Source organism: Gorilla gorilla, chromosome Y, assembly GCF_029281585.2.
Source record: "Gorilla gorilla gorilla isolate KB3781 chromosome Y, NHGRI_mGorGor1-v2.1_pri, whole genome shotgun sequence".
Lineage (NCBI taxonomy): Eukaryota > Metazoa > Chordata > Mammalia > Primates > Hominidae > Gorilla > Gorilla gorilla.
Genome location: NC_073248.2, coordinates 9,950,852 through 9,971,290, shown reverse-complemented (window position 1 = coordinate 9,971,290; position 20,439 = coordinate 9,950,852). Strand labels below are relative to the sequence as shown.

General features: G+C 44.6%; 1 protein-coding gene and 1 pseudogene across 1 annotated transcript in view; one reads left to right on the top strand and one right to left on the bottom strand.

Annotated features, from left to right (window-relative positions):
- The window catches only part of AMELY (amelogenin Y-linked), a 225,106-nt gene that overhangs the window by 3,928 nt on the left and 200,739 nt on the right, over positions 1-20,439 (top strand). The window lies entirely within an intron of this gene.
- Positions 6,362-8,438, bottom strand: LOC129530425 (ATP synthase-coupling factor 6, mitochondrial-like; annotated as a pseudogene).

Here is a 20,439-nt window from a genome sequence, read left to right as displayed (position 1 = left end):
TGAGTCTACAGGCGAGCACCAGCATGCCTAAGTGTTTTGCATTTTTTGTAGAGTTGAGATCTCACCATGTTATCCCAGACTGTGTCAAACTGTCTGCCTCACATTCCCAAATTGCTGTGATTAGAGGCTTGAGCCACAGCACCCCACCTCAACTAATCTTTGAGCAAGGAGCAAAGGCAGTTCATTCTTTTTAACTCATGATGCTGGAACAACAGGACATCATATGCAAAAAAAAAAAAAAAAAAAAAAAAAAACCTCTAGACATAGACTTTATACCTTTCACAAAAAATAAAATAGACAATAGCCTTAAATGTAAAAGACAAAACTATAAAAACTCCCAGAAGATAACACAGGAGAAAACCTAGACAACCTTGGGTTTGGCAATTACTTTTTTTTTTTTTTTTTTTTTTGGAGACAGAGTCTCTCACTTTGTTGCCCAGTCTGGAGTGCAGTGGTGCCATCTTGGCTAACTGCAGCCTCTGCCGATTCAAGCAATTCTGCCTTAGTCTCCCAAGTAGCTGGGATTACAGGCACCTGCCACCACAGCCAGCTAATTATTTTTGTTTGTTTTGTTTTCTATTTTTAGTAGAAATGGGGTTTCAACATGTTGGCCGTGCTGGTTTTGAACTCCTGACCCTAACTGATCCGCCCACCTCAGCCTCCCAAACTGGTAGTGTTACAGATGTGAGGCACCACATGCAGCCTGTGATGACTTATTAGATAGAGTAGCAAAAGCATGATGCATCAAAGAAAAAATAAACTATGTTAGCCAGGCGCGGTGGCTCACACATGTAATCCCACTGCTTTGAGAGCCTGAGGCTCAGGAGTTCAAGATGAGCCAACATGGTGAAACCCCATCTCTACTAAAAACACAAAAATTAAATTAGCAGGCATGGTGTTGCGTGCCTGTAATCGCAGCTACTGGGGAGGCTGAGGCAGGAAAATTGCTTAAACCCTGGAGGCGGAGGTTGCAGTGAGCCAATATGGTGCCACTGCACTCCAGCCTGGGCGACAGAGCAAGATTCCATCTCCGACAAAAAAAAAAAGAAACGATGTTAGACATCAGTAGAACTTTGGAAGTGTACAAAAGACATTTAATACAGTGAAAAACATCACAGAGTGCAAGCAAATATTTGCAAAATCCATGTCAGATGAAGGCTTGTACTTAAAATGTGTAGGTCAGCATGGTGTCTCACTCTGTAATCCCAGCGCTTTGGGAAGCTGCTTAGGTAGGACTGCTTGAGCCCAGGAGTTTGAGGCTGCAGAAGGCTGTGATAAACACCACTGCCCGCCTGCCTAGGCAATAGTTAGGTCCTAATTTTTTAACTATCTGTGTGTGTGAGTATTATGTATATATGTATGTGTATATACATATGTATGTGTATGTATGTGCATATATAATTGTATGTATATGTATGTGTATATATGTATGTGTGTGCATCTGTGTGTATATATACATGTATGTATACATACATATATATGATATGTACATACAGTATGTATATATATTATTCTACATATATGCACATTGTATTAGTCCATTTTCACACTGCTGATAAAGACATACCCAAGACTGGGCAATTTACAAAAGAAAGAGGTTTAATTGGACTTACAGTTCCATGAGGCTGGGGAAGCCTAATAGTCATGGTGGAAGATAAGGAGAAGCAACTCATCTCTTACATGAATGGCAGTAGGCAAAGAGAGAGAGCTTGTATAGGGAAACTCCCATTTTTGAAAACCATCAGATCTTGTGAAACTCTCTTTAGAACAGCACAGGAAAGACCTGCCCCTATAATTAAGTCACCTCCCAATAGATTCCTTCCACAACACATGGGAACTGTGGGAGTTCCAATTCAAGGTGACATTTGGGTGCCAAACCATATCACATATAAACATGAATACAGGCCGGGCGCGGTGGCTCACACCTGTAATCCCAGCACTTTGGAAGGCCGAGACGGGCAGATCACGAGGACAGGAGATCGAGACCATCCTGACTAACACGGTGAAACCCCGTCTCTGCTAAAAATACAAAAAATTAACCTGGCATGTTGGTGGGCGCCTGTAGTCCCAGCTACTCGGGAGGCTGAGGCAGGAGAATGGCATGAACCCAGGAGGCGGAGCTTGTAGTGAGCTGAGATCACACCACTGCACTCCAGCTGGGGCAACAGAGCAAGACTCCGTCTCAAAAAAGAAAGAAGGAAAGAAAGAAAGGAAGAAAGAAGGAAAAAGAAAGAAAGAAAGGAGGGAGGGAAGAAAGAAGGAAGGAAGGAGGGAAGAAAGAAGGAAGGAAGAAAAGAATGAAAGAAAGAAAGGAAGAAAAAAGAAAGAGAGAAAGAATAGCAAATGCATTGGGCTTATTGGTGAGATATTTGTGTGCCAGAGGCTGGGAAAGAAATCTTACTAAAATTCAGGGACTTTCTACCTCAGTAAGATTCCTAGGGGTCCAGTGGTGTGGGACTTGTCAGGATATTCTTTTTACGGTGAAGGATAAGTTGCTGTATTTGGCCCCTCCTACAACCAAGAAAGAGGTGCAATGAGTAGTGGACCTATTGGATTTTGGAGGCAACACATTCCTCATTTGGGTGTGTTACTCCAGCCCATTAATCAAGTGACCTAAAAGGCTGCCAGTTTTGAATGGGGTCCACAAATGCAGAAGGCTCTGCAACAGGTCCAGGCTGCTGTGCAAGCTGTGCTGCCATTTGGGTCATATGACCCAGCAGATCCAATGGTGATTAAGGTTTCAGTGGCAGATAGAGATGCTGTTTGGAGGCTTTGCAGGCTTCCATAGGTGAATCACAGCGGAGGCCTCTAGGATTTTGGAGCAAGGCCCTGCCATCTTCTGTGGGTAACTACTGTCCTTTTGAGCGATAGCTCTTGGCTTATTACTGGGCTTTGGGGGAAACTGAACATTCAACTATGGGTCATCAAGTCACCATGCAACCTGAACTGCCTATCATGAACTGGGTGCTTTCTGAGCCATCTAGCCATAAAGTGGGTCATGGGCAGCAGCATTCCATCATCAAATGGAGGTGGTATATATGTGATTGGGCTGTAGTAGGTCGTGAGAGCACAAGTAAGTTACATGAGGAAGTAGCTTAAACACCCAAGGGCTCCACCCCGCCACCCTGTCTTCTCTCTCCCGTCCTGCAATGATATCCTTATGGGGCATTCCCTAAGATCAGTTGACAGAGGAAAAGAAGAGTATGGCCTGGTTTACAGAAGATTCTGCACGATATACAGGCAACACCCAGAAGTGGACAGCTGCAGCACTACAGCCCCTTTCTAGGACATCCCTAAAGGATAGTGGTAAAGGAAAGTCTTCCCAGTAGGCAGAACTTTGAGCAGTGCACCTGGTCGTGCACTCTGCATTAAAAAAGAAATGGCCAGATGTGAGGTTCTATACTGATTCATAAGCTGTAGCCAGTGGTTTGGCTGGATGGTCAGAGACTTGGAAGAAGCATCATTGGGAAATGGGTGAAAAACAAATTTGGGGAAGAAGTATGTGGATGGAAATTTCTGAGTGGTCAAAAACTGTGAAGATATTTGTATCCTATGTGAGTGCCCACCAATGGGTAACCTCAACAGAGGAGGATTTCAATAATCAATGGGATGTAATGACCTGTTCTGTGGACACCACTCATCCTCTTTCCCTAACCACCTCTGTCATCGCCAAGTGGGCCCATGAACAAAGTGACCATGGTGGCAGGTATGGAGGTTATGCAGGGGCTCAGCAACATGGACTTCCACTTACCAAGGCTGACCTGGCTATGACCACAGCTGAGTGCCCAATTTGCCAGCAGCAGAGACCATCACTGAGCCCTTAATATGGAACAATTCCTTTCTCAAGGTGATCAGCCAACTATTGGTAGGAGTTTGATTATGTTGGACCACTTCTGTCATGAAAAGAGCAGAGATTTGTCCTCACGGGAATAGACACCTACTCCAGATATGGCTTTGCCCATCCTGCATGCAATGCTTCTGCCAAGACTACCATCTGTGGACTCATGGAATGCCTTATCTACTGTCATGGTATTCCACACAGTATTGCCTCTGACTCACTTTATGGCTAAAGAAGTGTGGCAGTGGGCTCATACTCACAGAATTCATTGGTCTTACCATGTTCCCCATCATCCTGAAGCAGCTGGATTGATAGAACAGTGGAATGGCCTTTTGAAGCCACAATTACAATGCCAACTAGGTGACAATACTTTGCAGGCCTCGGGCAAAGTTCTCCAGAAGGCCATGTATGCTCTGAATCAGCATCAAATATATGGTACTGTTTCTCCCATAGCCAGGATTCATGGGTCCAGGAATCAAGGGATGAAAGTGGAAGTGGCACCACTCATCATCACCCCTGGTGACCCACTACCAAAATGTTTGCTTCCTATTCCCACAACATTATGTTCTGCTGGCCTAGAGGTTTTAGTTCCAGAGGGAGGAATGCTGCCACCGGTAGACACAACAATGATTCCATTAAACTGGAAGTTAAGATTACCACCTGGACACTTTGGGCTCCTCCTCCCTTTAAGTCAATAGGCTAAAAAGGGAGTTACAGTGGTGGCTGGGGTTGACTGACCCAGATTATCAAGATGAAATCAGTCTACTATTTCATGACAGAGGTAAGGAAGGGTATGTATGGAATACTGGAGAGCCACCTGAGGTCAGGAGTTTAAGATCAGCCTGGCTAACATGGCAAAACTCTGACTCCACTAAAAATACAAAAGTTATCTGGGCACACAGCCAGGCACAGTGGCTCATGCCTGTAATCCTAGCACTTTAGGAGGCTAAGGCAGGCGAATCACCTGAGAACAGGAGTTCAAGACCAGCCTGACCAACATGGTGAAACCCCATCTCTACTAAAAATACAAAAATTGGCCAGGCATGGAGGCAGGCACTTGTAATCCCAGCTGTTCAGGCGGCTGAGGCAGGAGAATCACTTGAACCCAGGAGGCAGAGGTTGCAGTGAGCCAAGATCATATCATTTGCACTCCAGCCTGGGGGACAAGAGCAAGAATTCATCTCAAAAAACAAAAATTAGCTGGGCACAGTGGCATGAGACTGTAATCCCAGTGTCTAGGAAAGTTGAGGAAGGAGAATCGCTTGTACCCGGGAGGCGGAGGTTGAAATGAGCCAAGATCAGGCCACTGCACTCCAGCCTGGGCAACAGATTGAGACTCTGTTTTAAAAAAAAAAAAAAAGGAATACAGGAGATCCATTAATCTCTTCATATAACCATGCCCTATAATTAAGGTCAATGGAAAACTACAACAGCCCAATCCAGGCAGGACTGCAGATGACCCAGACCCTTCAGGAATGAAGGTTTGGGTCACTCCACCAGGAAAAAACCCACAACCTGCTGAAGTGCTTGCTGAAGGCAAAGGAAATACAGAATGGGAAGTAGAAGGTAGTCATCAATACCAGCTACAACCATGTGACCAGCTGCAGAAACAACCACAGTAATTGTCATCAGCATTTCCTCCTTTGTTAAAAACATGTTGGTGCATGTATACACCTGTACTAAGAAAATATCTTCATTTTATTTGCTTTCTCCTTTATCATGTGACATAAGATATATTGACTTCATATCAGCATTTAAGTATATTAACCTTATGTAATAGCATTTGGGTTGGGGATTGGTGCATTTCCGGTCGTACGAAGGATAATTGTATTATGTTAGGCATAATTATGACCTAACATAATCTCAGGAGATGTGTATGGGCTCATGTTGGTTGACAAGGTGTGGACTTGTGATGGTTAATACTGAGTGTCAACTTGACTGGATTGAAGGATACAAATTATTGATCCTGGGTGTGTCTGTGAGGATGTTGCCAAAGGAGATTAACATTGAGTCAGTGGACTGGGAAAGGCACTAGTAATCAGCAGCCAGTGCAACTATAATATAGGCAGGCAGAAAGGAGAGACTGGCCTAGCCTCCAAGCCTACATCTTTCTCCCATGCTGGATGTTTCCTGCCCTCAAACATGGAAGTCCAGGTTCTTCAGTTTTGGAACTCAGACTGGCCATCCTTGCTCCTCAGCCTGCAAAGGGCCTATTGTGGGACCTTGTGATCATGTGAGTTAATACTTAATAAACTCCCTTTTATATGCATATATATTCCATTAGTTGTATCTGTATAGAGAACCCTAATACAACCAATCTCCCAGGCATGTGTCCTTAACTTTGGCAGGTAAATATAAGGTGGGACACTAGGGTGAAACAAGTTTAAGGGAGTGCCAAAAATGCAGTCATCAAGATACATAATATTATAATGCCATATTTTATTTATTTATTTTTGACAGTTATGAAATGTATGTTTATTCTGAAACTTCTAACTAGTTGTACAAGTAACTCATGACAAAGTACCAGATTAATTTTACTTTATCTCTTCAGGCCTGGGGTTTTTCAATGACTTCAAATTTGGGATCTTCAAATTTGAAGTGGGGAACCTATTCATGTCTACTTTATCATATATTTGCTCAAGCTTAAAAGCTCCCTCTCCAGCACTTGCTGATACTGTGGACTGGTATCAACAGGTCCTCCAGATGTCTGTCGCTTAGATTTGTATTCTCTAATCTTGTCCATAAAGAGTTTCTGTAGAGGATCAAGTTCTTATTAAATGCCACTGCAGTGGCCAGGCGCAGTGGCTCACGCCTATAATCCCAGCACTTTGGGAGGCCGAGGTGGGCGGATCATGAGGTCAGGAGATCGAGACCATCCTGGCTAACACGGTGAAACCCTGTCTCTACTAAAAATACAAAAAATTAGCCAGGCATGGTGGGGGGCACCTGTAGTCCCAGCTGCTTGGGAGGCTGAGGCAGAAGAATGGCATGAACCTGGGAGGCGGAGCTTGCAGTGAGCCAAGATCACACCACTGCACTCTAGCCTGGGTGACAGAGCACAACTCTGTCTCAAAAAAAAAAAGCCACCGCAGTAACACCAACGTTCCTTCGCAAGTGGACTGAGCCTGCTGACCAAATGACAGAGGAGAACCTGAAGATCCTCTGAAGAATCATGCTGATTTTTTTTTTTTTTTTTTTTTTTCTGAAAGGGAGTCTTGCTCTCTGGCCCAGGCTGGAGTGCAGTGGCACAATCTCAGCTCACTGCAACCTCTGCCTCCCAGGCAGGCAGCACTCCTTTCACCAGGGCACTAGCTGTGGGGAATCTGTCCCTTACAGACCCCTGACCCAGCGATGGAAGAATAAAGTACACTGACACATAGATACTCTGCTTTGCCAATCCAGCTGAGGGTCGGAGGCCTCTCACAGACTCCAAGGAGAGTCCTGTAAAGAATGGCAGCCATAGCCCTCAGCAGTTTGCACTCCAGGCATTTATTTAGTACAGAATTAACAACAGAAGCTTTGAGTAAACACACCTGTGGATAATTAACATGGTTAAGAGAGTATTCTATGAATGTTTAAGCTCAGATACCGAGGTCTAAAGTAAATACTATTACAGACAATTTTCCTGGTCGACCTCCTTGCCCGCCTGCCCACAGAGGGCCGTCTGGCTCAATGGTTAGTTAATGGAGGTAGGGTAAACAGACTTAACTGTGGAAACCTCTATTTACCCTAGTATTTACCCTATGACCTAATGCTCTAAGGTAAGAAATGCCACCTTCAGCCTATTCAATTATTACAAGCTATGTAACCTTTCAGCCTTCCAAAAAGGTTGTGACTATTCTCTATAACCTTCCCTAGTATTTCCCTTTAATATTTCTGCCACCATCCTGAGTGATTTCCCTAATATTTCCCTTTAATATTTCTGCTACCATCCTGAGAGAATCCCAACACCTGGGTTGAAGCTATTCTCCTGCCTCAGCCTCCCAAGTAGCTGGGATAACAGGTGAACACCATCATGCCCAGCTAATTTTTTGTATTTTAGTAGAGATGGGCTTTCAGCTTATTGGTCAGGCTGATCTTGAACTCCTGACCAGGTGATCTGCCTGCCTTGGCCTTCCAAATTGCTGAGATTACAGGTGTGAGCCACCGTGCCAAGTGGAATCAAGCTGATTTTTTTTTCCTTTTTTTTGAGACGGAGTTTCATTCTTGTTGCCCAGGCTGGAGTGCAATGGCACAATCTCAGCTCACGGCAGCCTCCACCTCCTGAGTTGAAGCAATTCTCCTGCCTCCGCCTCCCGAGTAGCTGGGATTACAGGCATGAGCCACCACGCCCAGCTAATTTTGTATTTTTTTTTTTTTTAGTGGAGACTGGCTTTCTCCATGTTGGTCAGGCTGGTCTCGAACTCCAGACCTCAGGTGATCCGCTCGCCTCGGCCTCCCAAAGTGCTGGGATTACAGACGTAAGCCACTGCACCTGGCCCCTGCTGATTTTACATTAGGTGGACTCAGTACCCAGCTGCAAAAGCTGCAGCAGTGGCCACACGGTTCTACTTCCGGCCCTGGTTCCGCCTCCCACATGCCTACCGCCATCGCAATGCATTCTGGGCCACTGTTTCAGTCGCTCAAGCCTCACTGGACAGGAAGCTCTCTTCCTGTTGCTTGGATGGTCCTTTAATGCCATATTTTAAAAGGCAAAAATTATGCAAATATTCCATTGTGAACAAAATACCAAAATATTAAATAAAGCTTATTGTATTTGATTATGATGATGGATTCTAAAAAGCAGAAATGGCCAGTGCCTCAGGCCCAGCCACCCATTCAGACAAGGTGAAGGTCATTGGAAAGACTTGCCCAAATCAAATGTACCCTGAAAGGAGCAGAAACTAGTCAGCAAAGGAAGAACTGAGTGGGTAGGAAAAGTACTAGATCAAAAGGGGCAGCAGATTTTGTTCTGGCAAGACTTTTATAGTTTCAAAACATATTCAAACATTCTGTCACTGATTGTCATAGTAATGTATGAGGTGGTTGGGGAAATATCATGATCATTTTACAAAGGAGAAAAGTTGATTTTTGGGTTAGTGACTGCGTTAGCTTCCTGTCACTGCTGTAATAAATTACCACAAACTTAGTGGTTTAAACAGTGCACATGTATTATCTGATAGTTCTGGAGGTCAAAAATCCTGAAAGAGTGTCACTGGGGATGATGGTTAATTCTACATGTCAACTTGGCTGGACCTCAGGATGTTCACATAACTGCTTAAACATTTTTTCTGGATGTTTCTTTCAGGGTGTTTCCAGATGAGATTTAGCATTTGAATCGCTGAACTGGGCAAAGTAGATCATTCTCCCTGGTGTTGTGGGAACCCTCCAACCCACTGAGGGCCGGAACAGAGCACATAGAGGATAGCTGTATTTGCCCTTCTTCTGACTGACAGCTTGAGCTGGGACATTGAAGTGTCCTCTGGGCTCGAGGTGCTCAGGCCTTCAGACCTAAATTGGAGTCTACACTATTGGCTCTCTATCTCTCAGGCTTTTGAACTATTCCACTAGCCTTGCAGCTTGCAGACAGCAGATCATAGGCTTCTCAGCCTCCATAATCTCATGAGCCAATACCTTAAAACTGAATGCCTTTATATGTATCATATGGGTTCTGTTTTTCTGAAAAGAAAAACACATTGGGTAATATCAAGATGTCAGCAAAACTGTGCTCCATGGCCAGGTGCCATGGCTTATGCCTGCAATCCCAGCACTTTGGGAGGCTGAGGCAGGAGGATCACCTGAGTGATCATGGTGGTCAACGTAGAGAGACTGCATTGCTTAAAAAATGAAAAATATGGCTGGGCACGGTGGCTCATGCCTATAATCCCAGCACTTTGGGAGGCCGAGGTGGGCAGATCACCTGAGGTTGAGAGTTCAAGACCAGTCTGACCAACATGGAGAAACCCTGTCTCTACTAAAAATACAAAAATTAGCTTGGCTTGGTGGTGCATGCCTATAATCCCAGCTACTCAGGAGGCTGAGGTGGGAGAATCACTTAAACCCAGGAGGTGGAGGTTGTAGTGAGCCAAGATCATGCCACTGCACTGCAGCCTTGGTAACAGAGTGAGACTCTGTCTCAGAAAGAAAAAACAAAAAATGAAAAAATATTAGCCACACATGGTGGCATGTGCCTGTACTCCCAGCTACTTGGATGGCTGAGGTGAAAGAGGATTGCTTGAGCCCCAAGAGTGAAGGCTGCTGTGAGTTATGATCATGACATTGCACTCCTGCCTGAGTAACAGAGGGAGACCCTGTCTCTAAAAAAAAAAAAAAAAAAAAAAAAAACCGACCAAAAAAAAAAAGGCCAGTGTGGTGGCTCATGCTTGTAATCCCAGAACTTTGGGAAGCTGAGGCAGGGGAGTCACTTGAGGTCCGGAGTTTGATGGCCATCAAGGACACTTGAGAGGCTGTGTTCTTACTGAGAAGCCTTGCAGCTCTGCACACAGGTGGGTCACTAGAAGTAGGTCACCATTTCCACCGTTGAGAGTAATCTGACTGAAGCTAATGCATTATTTAGTTGATTTATAGAAATAAGCAGCCTATAGGGTATGTTTTGAGGCACACACTTTAGTCCCTGGGAGCCCCAAAGAGCTAAGTGTTCCATAAACAAATGTGACAGGTGTCCTGTGTCAGGCCTAGCAGCAGACCATCATTCTTTTGTGCATCATGTTGCTCTCTTCTTTCCCTCTGTGGAAGGAGTGAGACTGCCTTAGGGGCTTTGGTCTGTATCTGTGGACTCTCAGTGATTATCTGGCCCAGATCATACACTTGACCCAACAAGGAAATTCTGTCCCCATTACTGAATTTCCAACTTTTGTCAGATAGACAACCTTTTCTCAGTTTCCAAGACTTTAGCCTTGAAACTTTCTGTGACTATTTCTCCTCTGCACCAACACCCAACAAATCCCCACAAGCTTCCCATCCAGCCCCTTTTGCCTTTGCCACCCATATTCATCTACCCTTTTCTTCCAGCCCCACTGCCCCTGCTTGGGACCTCTTTCTCCACAACTGGACTCTTCCAGCATTCTTTGAATCATCTCTGCCTTTACCCAGCTTTAACCGTAATGTGTCCTTTTTCTCTTGGGTTGCTCTGGCATCTATAATGACTTCCTGCTCCTCCCCACCTACTTCAATCCTCCCACCTCGGGCTCCTGAGTAGCTGGAACTACAGGCATGTGCCACAATGCCCTGCTAATTTTTAAATTTTTTGTAGAGATGTGGTTCTCACTATGTTGCTCAGGCTGATCTTGAACTGCTGGGCTCAAGCAATCCTCCCACCTTGGCCTCTTGAAGTGCTAAGATGAAAGGTGTGAGCTACCATGCCCAGACCACTTTGTATGTCTTTGTCTAACACTGAAGGATGGAATTAGAAAACACCAAGAAGAAAACATGAATAATTTTATATTAAGCACTTGAAATACTGCATCTTTCTGCCAAAGCTGGTTGAAAAAGAATAGAGTAACATGCAGCAGAAATAACTCATGGAAGACAAAGGTATGGTGGGGTGGGGAAGAAAAGGAAGAGCGCAAAACAGAATATTCCAGCTGGTGGGTCTACTTAATGGTTCTTTTCAACTTTTAGTCACTCATTTCATATTCAGTTGCAGTGTCTATCGCACCAGCCTTGGGCTAGTTTGCATTTTGGTCTGTAATACCAATGCAGAAATAATCAATGTGTCTTACCTGTTTCCAGATGACACAATTCTATATACAGAAAACACCATCATCTCAGCCTAATAACTCTGTAAACTGACCAGCAGCTTCAGCAAAGTCTCAGGATATAAAATCAATGTGCAAAAATCACAAGCATTCCTATACACCAATAACAGACAAACAAACAGCCAAATCATGAGTGAACTCCCATTCACAGTGGCTACAAAGAGAATAAAATACCTAGGAATCCAACTTAGAAGGAATGTGAAGGACCTCTTCAAGGAGAACTACAAACCACTGCTCAATGAAATAAAACAGGATACAAACAAATGCAAGAACATTCCATGCTCATGGGTAGGAAGAATCAATATCATGAAAATGGCCATACTGCCCAAGGTAATTTATAGATTTAATGCCATCCCCATCAAGCTACCAATGACTTTCTTCACAGAATTGGAAAAAACTACTTTAAAGTTCATATGGAACCAAAAAAGAGGCTGTATTGCCAAGACAATCCTAAGCCAAAAGAACCAAGCTGGAAGCATCATGCTACCTGACTTCAAACTATGCTACAAGGCTAGAGTAACCAAAACAGCATGTACTGGTACCAAAATGGAGATATAGACCAATGGAACAGAACAGAGCCCTCAGGGGCTTTAAATTCATCACAAAGTGATAGGTGTGAGGGTTCTGCTGGACAGAAACACAGGGACTTCATGGTGCTATCTCTCGAGTGAATTCCTGGGAACTAGGGACATTGCTTGCCACAGTACCTTATCAGTTAATTGGACTCTTTGATATGCTGAGAGTCAGCTTACACAAGTTAACTCCTTGAGGAAGGGGGTGGGTAGGGAGTCCTTGATGTCTTGCAAATGAAGGAGCTAAATGGAGTCCATCAGGTTTTCTCAGCTAAGGGAGAGTCTATTCATATTAAAACAAGGTTATATAGCTAATGGAGAGTTTATTCATGTTAAAAACAAGATTAGATATTACATTCCTCACTTGTGTTTTTGCGGAATCAAATTGTTGATTCCTCACTTATAACAAGGGAGTCATATTGGGTTTTAAGATACATAAGCTTGACAGAAGCTATGCACTGTTTTACAAAATTAAGAAACCAGTTTAATATATACAGCTTGAAGATTAAGCCTAACAGCAGGAGGAGAAGGGGTCCAGCTACCTGTGACTAGAGTAGTTAGCCATGGATTCCAGTTAAACATGCTTTGATACCAGGGGATGTTATTTTCTCGCTTTTGTTGGTGTCTATCTAGATTTTCTCGAATATTTTGAAGAGTATCTTTTATGACTCCAGACTGATTGGCAGAGAAGCAACAACTCTGTCCTAGGGCTGTGCATAAACCTCCTTGGGAGAGGAAGAACTACTTCAGCCAGAGACTCTATTTGGGTATGCAATATATCTATGGCTGAATGGAGGTTGCTTAAATCAGCATCTACCTGTTGAGACAGAGACATTAGTCTAGTTTCTCCTTGAACTAGGGCAGCCGTGCTGATGGCTACTGATCCAGCTATGCTAAGGCTGGCCAGGAGAGGAGCTAGGAGCAGGGTGGCTTAGTGAAACCTGGGATGCAATTCAGTGGGAGTGATGAGGAGTTGTCCTTCTGGTCCACTGTACACAATACCTGAGGAAGTACAGGAATTAACATGCACAGGAGATGTCCTAGTTCAGTTCCATTGATGCAGCGAGTGAAACTTGAAGTGCAGGCTAACTAGGTATTGTTAGGCGCCTGATAAGAGACTGAAGTACTTAAGGAAGTAAGCAGGGACTGATTACAGGTAGCCTGAAAGGGAGAACCAGGTAAGTTATATCCAGTGCTAATTAGACAAGAAGCATTCCTAGACATGACACATCTCCTAGCGTGAGGGCATGGGGTCATGCATGACAAGATAGTGGGACACTTTTAAGCATGGCTTCTACTCCTAAGCCCACATAATAAGGGGGCTTGTCCTTCAGGCATAGCCAACAATCTTGAGCTAGTTTAGGCTGGGTGAGATTAAGGAGGTGAAGTACCCCCCTAGTATGGACATCAGGCTGGGTTGGAGATGTCGTTGCAGCTGGGGTTTAGGAACTAGGAATGGTGGCGGAAGAGTTAAATCGCTTTTGTCTGGGTGTTTTTAGAACATAGGGTTGCCTAGATCAGTTAAAGGCTTAATTGGTTTAGGAGGCCTCCATGAGATTAAGATTTTTTTTTGGATGGTGAACATAGTTCCAACATCAAATCCCAGGATATAAAGCCTTAATCCTCATGACATGCCATAGTACCATTGAGCTGAATTAGGGTTGTGAAGGATTATAGTAAGAGGGTTACAATTTTTTGTAGTACACAGTCTAGGACAGGAAGCACAAGCTATGGAAAGAGTTGAAGATCAGGTTAATCCCCCAGGATAAGTGGCTAAAGTTACACATGTCTAGTCAGGGCAGAAAAACTGGTAAGTATCTCGACAACTAGAGTCAGGGTGATTTCCAGGACAGAGGTAAAAGTCAACATTTTGGGGTCCTTTTTCTGCACCTTTGGAGCTCCCACATCCAGTCTGGCTCCTGGAGTGTCTAAATCCTGCTGCAAGGTTGAAGTTTCCTGCTCCTATGACCAGCAGGTTGCATTGATCTTTGTGGGTATGGGTAGGTTCTGGGAACAAAGCACATAAATCAACTGCAAAAGAAACTTCCTTGGAGGTTCCTGCCTTCCATGTAGGGTTTGCAAATACGTATCTTGTGAAAGAAGTGAGGAGAAAGGAATAGGAAGGTGCAGAGGACATAACAGGTGGAAACAGACAAGAGAGGTAAATAAAAAGAATTAATCTAATGGCTTCACTTGACTTAGACACAATTTTAGGCGCTTGGCCTAGGCTTGGGAACTTATGTTTCCTGCTGTGCTTTGCTGGCTTTTTTGATACGGGAGTGATGAATCCAAGCTGGAATCCACCTTCAGACCCATCGGTGTGGTGAGGACGACAGTATGAGGTCTTTTCCAAGCAGGAGTGTATCCTTCTTTCTGGAACTTTTTAACAAACACCAGGTCACCCAGCTGGAATGAGTGGCAGGGCCCCATCTTGTCAGGAACTGGATTGGAATGAGCTCCCCAGACAAGTGGCTGGATGATATCTCACATCTTTTTTGGAGAGACTGTAGGTATTGTAATAAATTAGCTTGTGAGATTTCTGCTAAATGAGTGTCCCTTAGCTTAGGCAAGATAGGCGGTGCCTTCCCATACGTGATTTCAAAAGGTAAAAACCCAGCCTGTTAAGGAGTGCATCTTACTCTAAGAAGGTCTAAAGGAAGGAGTCTTACCTAATTCTCACTGGTCTCTAAGATTAATTTTGTAAGAGTACTTTTTAGGGTGTGATTCATGCGTTCTACCTGTCCAGAACTCTGGGGTCGATAGGCACAATTGTGCTTCTATTGAATGTTTGATGCTTTACTGACTGACTGAGCTATGGACAAGGTGAAGGTCCATTTATTACTGGAACTTATGGCAGCAGGCAGCCTATATTGAGGGATGATTTCATTGAGTAAATACCTAACTATTGTGGTGGCAGTCTCATTTTTGGTAGCAAATGCCTCAGTCTATCTGGAGAAAGTGTCTACTAGTACCAGAAGGTATTTGTACCTAGCCTGGTGTGGTTTTATCTCTCTAAAGTCAATTTCCTACCTTTCTCCTGGTGAGTTTCCTCAGAGGTTATGGCCTGAGTTGGGTTTAGGGCTTTGCCTGAGTGCACACCATACACCAGAGAGCTGCTTGATCTGCTACGTTCTGAAGGTGAGGGCTCTTGAAACAGCTCCTTAGGAGCTGGGCTAGTTTTGCTCCTCCTAAATGGCTGGTAGAATGCAGATGAATGATTAAAGTTTCCCTGAGAGCTTGGGGTATGAAGATTCTGGAGTCAGGAAGTATCCACCAACCTTTCTGATTTTTATTGGCCTGGAGGTCTGAAGCCAGTTTTATTTCTTCTGCTGTGTATAGGGGATCGGTAAGTCAGGCTGTGGAAAAGATACGGCAGGCAATAAGTTTAGAGGCATGACTGGAAGTCATGCTGCCTCACATGCTGCAGAATCTGCTGTCTGGTTACTATGGGCAGTGGCGGTGTCTTCTCTTTGATGTCCTTTGCAGTGAATTACAGCCACCTGCTGACAGAGCCATACAACTTTAAGAAGGGCTAGAATTTCTTCTTTTTTTTGGTAGTCTTTCCTGCTGAGGTGAGTAGCCTGTGCTCTTGATAGAAGGCTCAGTAACGAATGCACAGTAACGAATGCATATCTACTGTTAGTGTAAATGTTAATACATTTGTCTTTACTTCATCAGAGAGCCTGTGTGAGGGCAACCAACTCAGCTCTCTGAGCTGAGGTGCCAGCTGGTAGAGCTTGGGCTTACAGACTATCTCTCTGTAGTAACGGCTGAACAACCCTTTCGTACTCCCTGTTCGAGGAAGCAGCTACCATTTATAAACATGCTGACATCTGCCCTCTTTAGGGGCACTTCTTGGAGATCTGGTCAGCCAGTTTCCCTAGTTTCTAATAGTTCCTGGCAGTCATGGACAGGTGTAGTGAAGTTTGGATCAGGGAGGAAAGTAGCTAGATTTAAACACCTTATGGAAGAGAAAGTCAAAAAAGGCTGATCTAACAGTAAACTCTGATACTGCTGTAGCAGGAGAAGCTACAGACAAAACCTCTCAGACACGGAGTTGTAGAAGGAAGGGCTTTATTCAGCTGGGAGCATCAGCAAGCTACTGTCTTAAAATTTGAGCTCTTCAAGTGCACAATTTCTGTCCCTTCTAAGGGCTCACAACACTAAAGATTTCACATGAAAGGGTCATGATTCATTGAGCAATCTGGGGATACATGATGGGGCTGCATGCACTGGTGGTCAGAGTGAAACAGAACACAGCAGGGAGTTTAACAATGTTCTTTTATACAATGTCTGGAATCTATGGATAACATTGGGTTCTAAGTCATGTGTTGATTTTTAATGACTAGGTTTAGGCCAGGCAGGCCCAGGCCTGGTTTTGGGTCTGGTGCCTGGCACCAGGCTGCCTGCCTTTGATTTCATTTCCTTGCTTTTTTCTTAAAACAGGTACTAGTATAAAGCAATATAAAACAATATGAGAGGGTCTCTCTCTTCCCTCACTGCAGGATGCAAGCATTCAACATCCATTTGCCAGAAGCACTTTGTAGCAGAGTCTCTACAGCATGAGGAGTCATAAGGGTTAAATTTTGGCTTAGAGTTAACTAATCAGCCTGCCGGACTAGGCTTGCTGTTTCCACTAAGGCTCGCAGACAGCTTGGCCATCCAGAGGCCACAGGGTCTAGTCTCTTAGACAAGTAGGCTATTGGGCATCTCTAGGGTCCTAAAGACTCAGTGAGCACCCCCTTAGCAACTCCCTGGCTTTCATGAACAAAAAGGTGAAATGCCTTTGAGATAGTAGAGAGGGTTAGAGTTGGGGCCTCAGTTAATGCCTTTTTCAGGTTTTGAAAAGTCTGTTCTTCTGTGCCAGTCTAAACTAGTGGGCCGTTCCCTCCTGTAGTGGCTTGGCAATGTCCATGAACCCTGATATCTATAGACAACAGTATCCCATGGCCCCCAGGAATTCACATACCTGTCTCTTGGTGGTGGGAGTGGGGATTTGTAGGATGCCTTCCTTCTGGGCACTGGTGAGTGCCCTTTTTCCTTGGTTTATTCCGTATCCCAGGTAGGACATTCTGAGAAGACAAACCTGGGCCTTCTTGGCTGAGACTCGATATCTGAGCTCCTGAAGGAGGTAAAGCAGGTCCCTAGTATGTTGCAGGCAGCTGTCAGTAGCTTCAGTAGCTAATAAAAGATAATCAACATACTGAAGAAGGGTATAGTTAGGGTGACTGGCTTGGAATGGCATGAAATCCTGCTGGAGGGCTTCCCTAAAAAGAGCAGGGGAAGTTTTAAAACCTTGAGGCAACTGAGTATGGATAATTGGGTGGTGTCTCCTGAGCCAGGATCTGTCCATTGAAAGGCAAATATTGGTTGGCTTTTAGGGGCCAGAGGAATAGCAAAGAACGCATCATTTAGGTCAAGGCAGTGTATACTGTATGTTCTGGAGGGAGCAGGCGGACTAGAGTATAAGGATTAGGGACAGTTGGATGGATGGTAACTGTCAGTTTGTTAACTTCCCTTAACTCCTGTACTGGCTGGTAATCATTTGTTCCGGGTTTCTGGACCTGCAAAAGTGGAGTATTCCAGGTGGACTGACATGGTGTGAGTATGCCAGCTTGTAACAGTCGCTGAATATGGGGATTGATCCCTTGTCTAGCCTGCTAACTCATAGGATACTGCTTTACCTGGACTGGCAAGGTGGTGGCCAGGAATTCTACAACCACTGGCAGATGGTGCTTAGCCAGTCTTGGGGGGTTTTACTCAGCCTAGACTCGGGGAAACAGTGTCTGCAAGTCTAATAGGAGAGAATTAGTGTTATTTTCCAGCGGCTGTGATGGTGAAACTGAAAGATATTCCTCTGACAGCGGGGTAGTTAGCAGGAGTTGGGCAGTAGGGGACATGGTGTCTCCCAGCATAAGGTGAGCCTGCTGGGCTGAGAAGGAGATAGAGGCCTGTAACTTATGAAGTAGGTCACATCCAAGGAGGGGAAAAAGGAACTCTGGGACCACAAGAAATGAATGAGTTACTCTTTTCTGTCTCAAACTCACTTCCCATGAGTGCGTGATGGGATATTCTTGAATAGCTCCAGTAGCCCCTTGTACAGCCACTCTTTTAATAGAGATACTGCCCAAGGCCATCCGCAGTAGTGAGTGCTCTGCCCCAGTATCTATTATGAAGTATACAGGCTGGCCTCCCACTGTAGTGGTCACCATGGGCTCCCAGGGGCCAAGAGAGAGGGAGCCCTGGTCCCGTCACTGATCAGACTCCTCTGCTGCAGGGAGGGTAGGGACTTTTTCTTTTCTGGTTTTTCCTCCAGTAGTAATGGGCATTGTTTTTTCCAGTGTCCAGTCTGCTTACAATAAGCATATTGGTTTTTCTCCAGGGGAGCCTGTTCACCTGTCTTGCCTTTCTGGCAGGGACCTGGGGATCCCTGGCTATTTCTGTGTGATGGGGGCCTTTCCTTCTTGGCTTCCTGGATGGCCACCACTAAGATTTTTGCCTGTCTTTTGGATGATTTACCAGCAGCCTTTTCAGCTGCCTGTTTTTGTTTTTCAAACTCTTGATTGTCAAAAACTTTTTGGGCTATCTCTTAAAGCTGACATATTCATCCCAGCAAATCCTTCCAGTTTTTGGAGCTTTCTTTTAATATCAGGGGCTGCCGGAGCCACAAATGCCAAATTAAGAGCATGGTTATTTTCAGGATCCACTGGGTCAAAAGGGGTATACGTTTGATAGGCCTCCTGGAGGTGTTCTAAAATGCTCCTGGTGACTCTTCAGGCCCCTGGACAACTTCAGTCATCTTAGACAAGTTTATGGGTTTCCGAGCGGCTCTCTTGATGCCTGCAAGGAGATACCAGTGAAAATTGTCTAAAGCTCTCTTCTCACATGAGGAGTTTGGGTCGCAATTAGGCCAGGTAGAAGGAAAAACCTCCTCAAGGAAGTCTCTGGTTTCCTCTTCCAGCCTATTGGCTGATGTGAGGAAGTCCATTTAGCTCCATTTTATTATTAGGAACCTAGCACCACCAGTGACAAGTCAGCCAGGCACACTGATTTTGCTTAACTTTCTTCTAAAAGTTCAGGTGAAAACAAAAGTTCCCTAAGCAGACATTAATAGCTGCAAAAATACATACAATATCTTGCTATGAATTAAATAGACTGTAATGAGGCTTCTGAAGATATTAAATGTTTTAAACAGAACAGTAGTTAAAAATGGAGAGCATATGTAAATAATCTGGGATTTTTTTCCTTCAAAGATATTTTGGGGCTGAAAATTGCAAGTGGAGGAAGATAACTAAGTGATACTTAAACCAATCTTTCTCTTGATCTTGTTTCATGGTCTTCACCTAAAGCTCTAGGGAAACAGTGAGTGCTCCAGGTTGTTGGGATGAAAGGTCTAAACAGACAACTGAGAGTTGGTGAGTGAATGTGGGCCAACTTGTGAAGGAGCAAAATTTCCCATGCTGCTGGCTTTTTAACTATTTCTTATCTCATTTCTCCCAACCCCAAGGTATATGGAACAGGCTTGGCAGGTTGGGCAGGGGTCTTTGTGATCCTTGTCCTTTTGTGGGATTCTGGTCTCTTAATTGTGGGTAGGTCCTATGTTTTGCTTCTAACCAGGAGAATATGGCAGAGGAGATGGGATGCCACTCCCGTGATAAGGTTCCCAGAGACATGCTCTTGAAGAAGCAAACATCTATGTAGCAAGGAAAAAAAGGCAGCCCCAGGAACCCCCCAGCCAGCAGCTAGCAAGAAACCAGTGCCCTGAGTCCTGCAGCAAACAGGAAATGAACTCTTCCACAACAGAGGGAATGCTCTTTTTTTTTTTTGAATCAGGGTATTGCTCTGTCACCCAGGCCAGTGTGCAGTGGTGCTATTACAGTTCACTGCAGCCTCAATCTCCTGTGCTCAGGGCGTGTTCCCACCTCAGTGTACTGTGTAGCTGGGACTACAGGCATGTACCACCATTCCCAAATCACTGTGACTCTTTCATTTGGCCAAACGATAACTCCAAAAAACAATTTTTTTTTTCTGAGATGGAGTCTCACTCTCTCACCCAGGCTGGAGTGCAGTGGCATGATCTTGGCTCACTGCAACCTCCACCTCCCAGGTTCAAGCGATTCTCCTGCCTCAGCCTCCTGAGTAGCTGAGATTACAGGTTTGTGCCACCACACCCAGCTGGTTTTTGTATTTTTAGTAGAAACGGGGTTTCACCATGTTATTCAGGTTGGTCTGGAACTTCTGACCTCCTGACCTGCTTGGCTTGGCCTCCCAA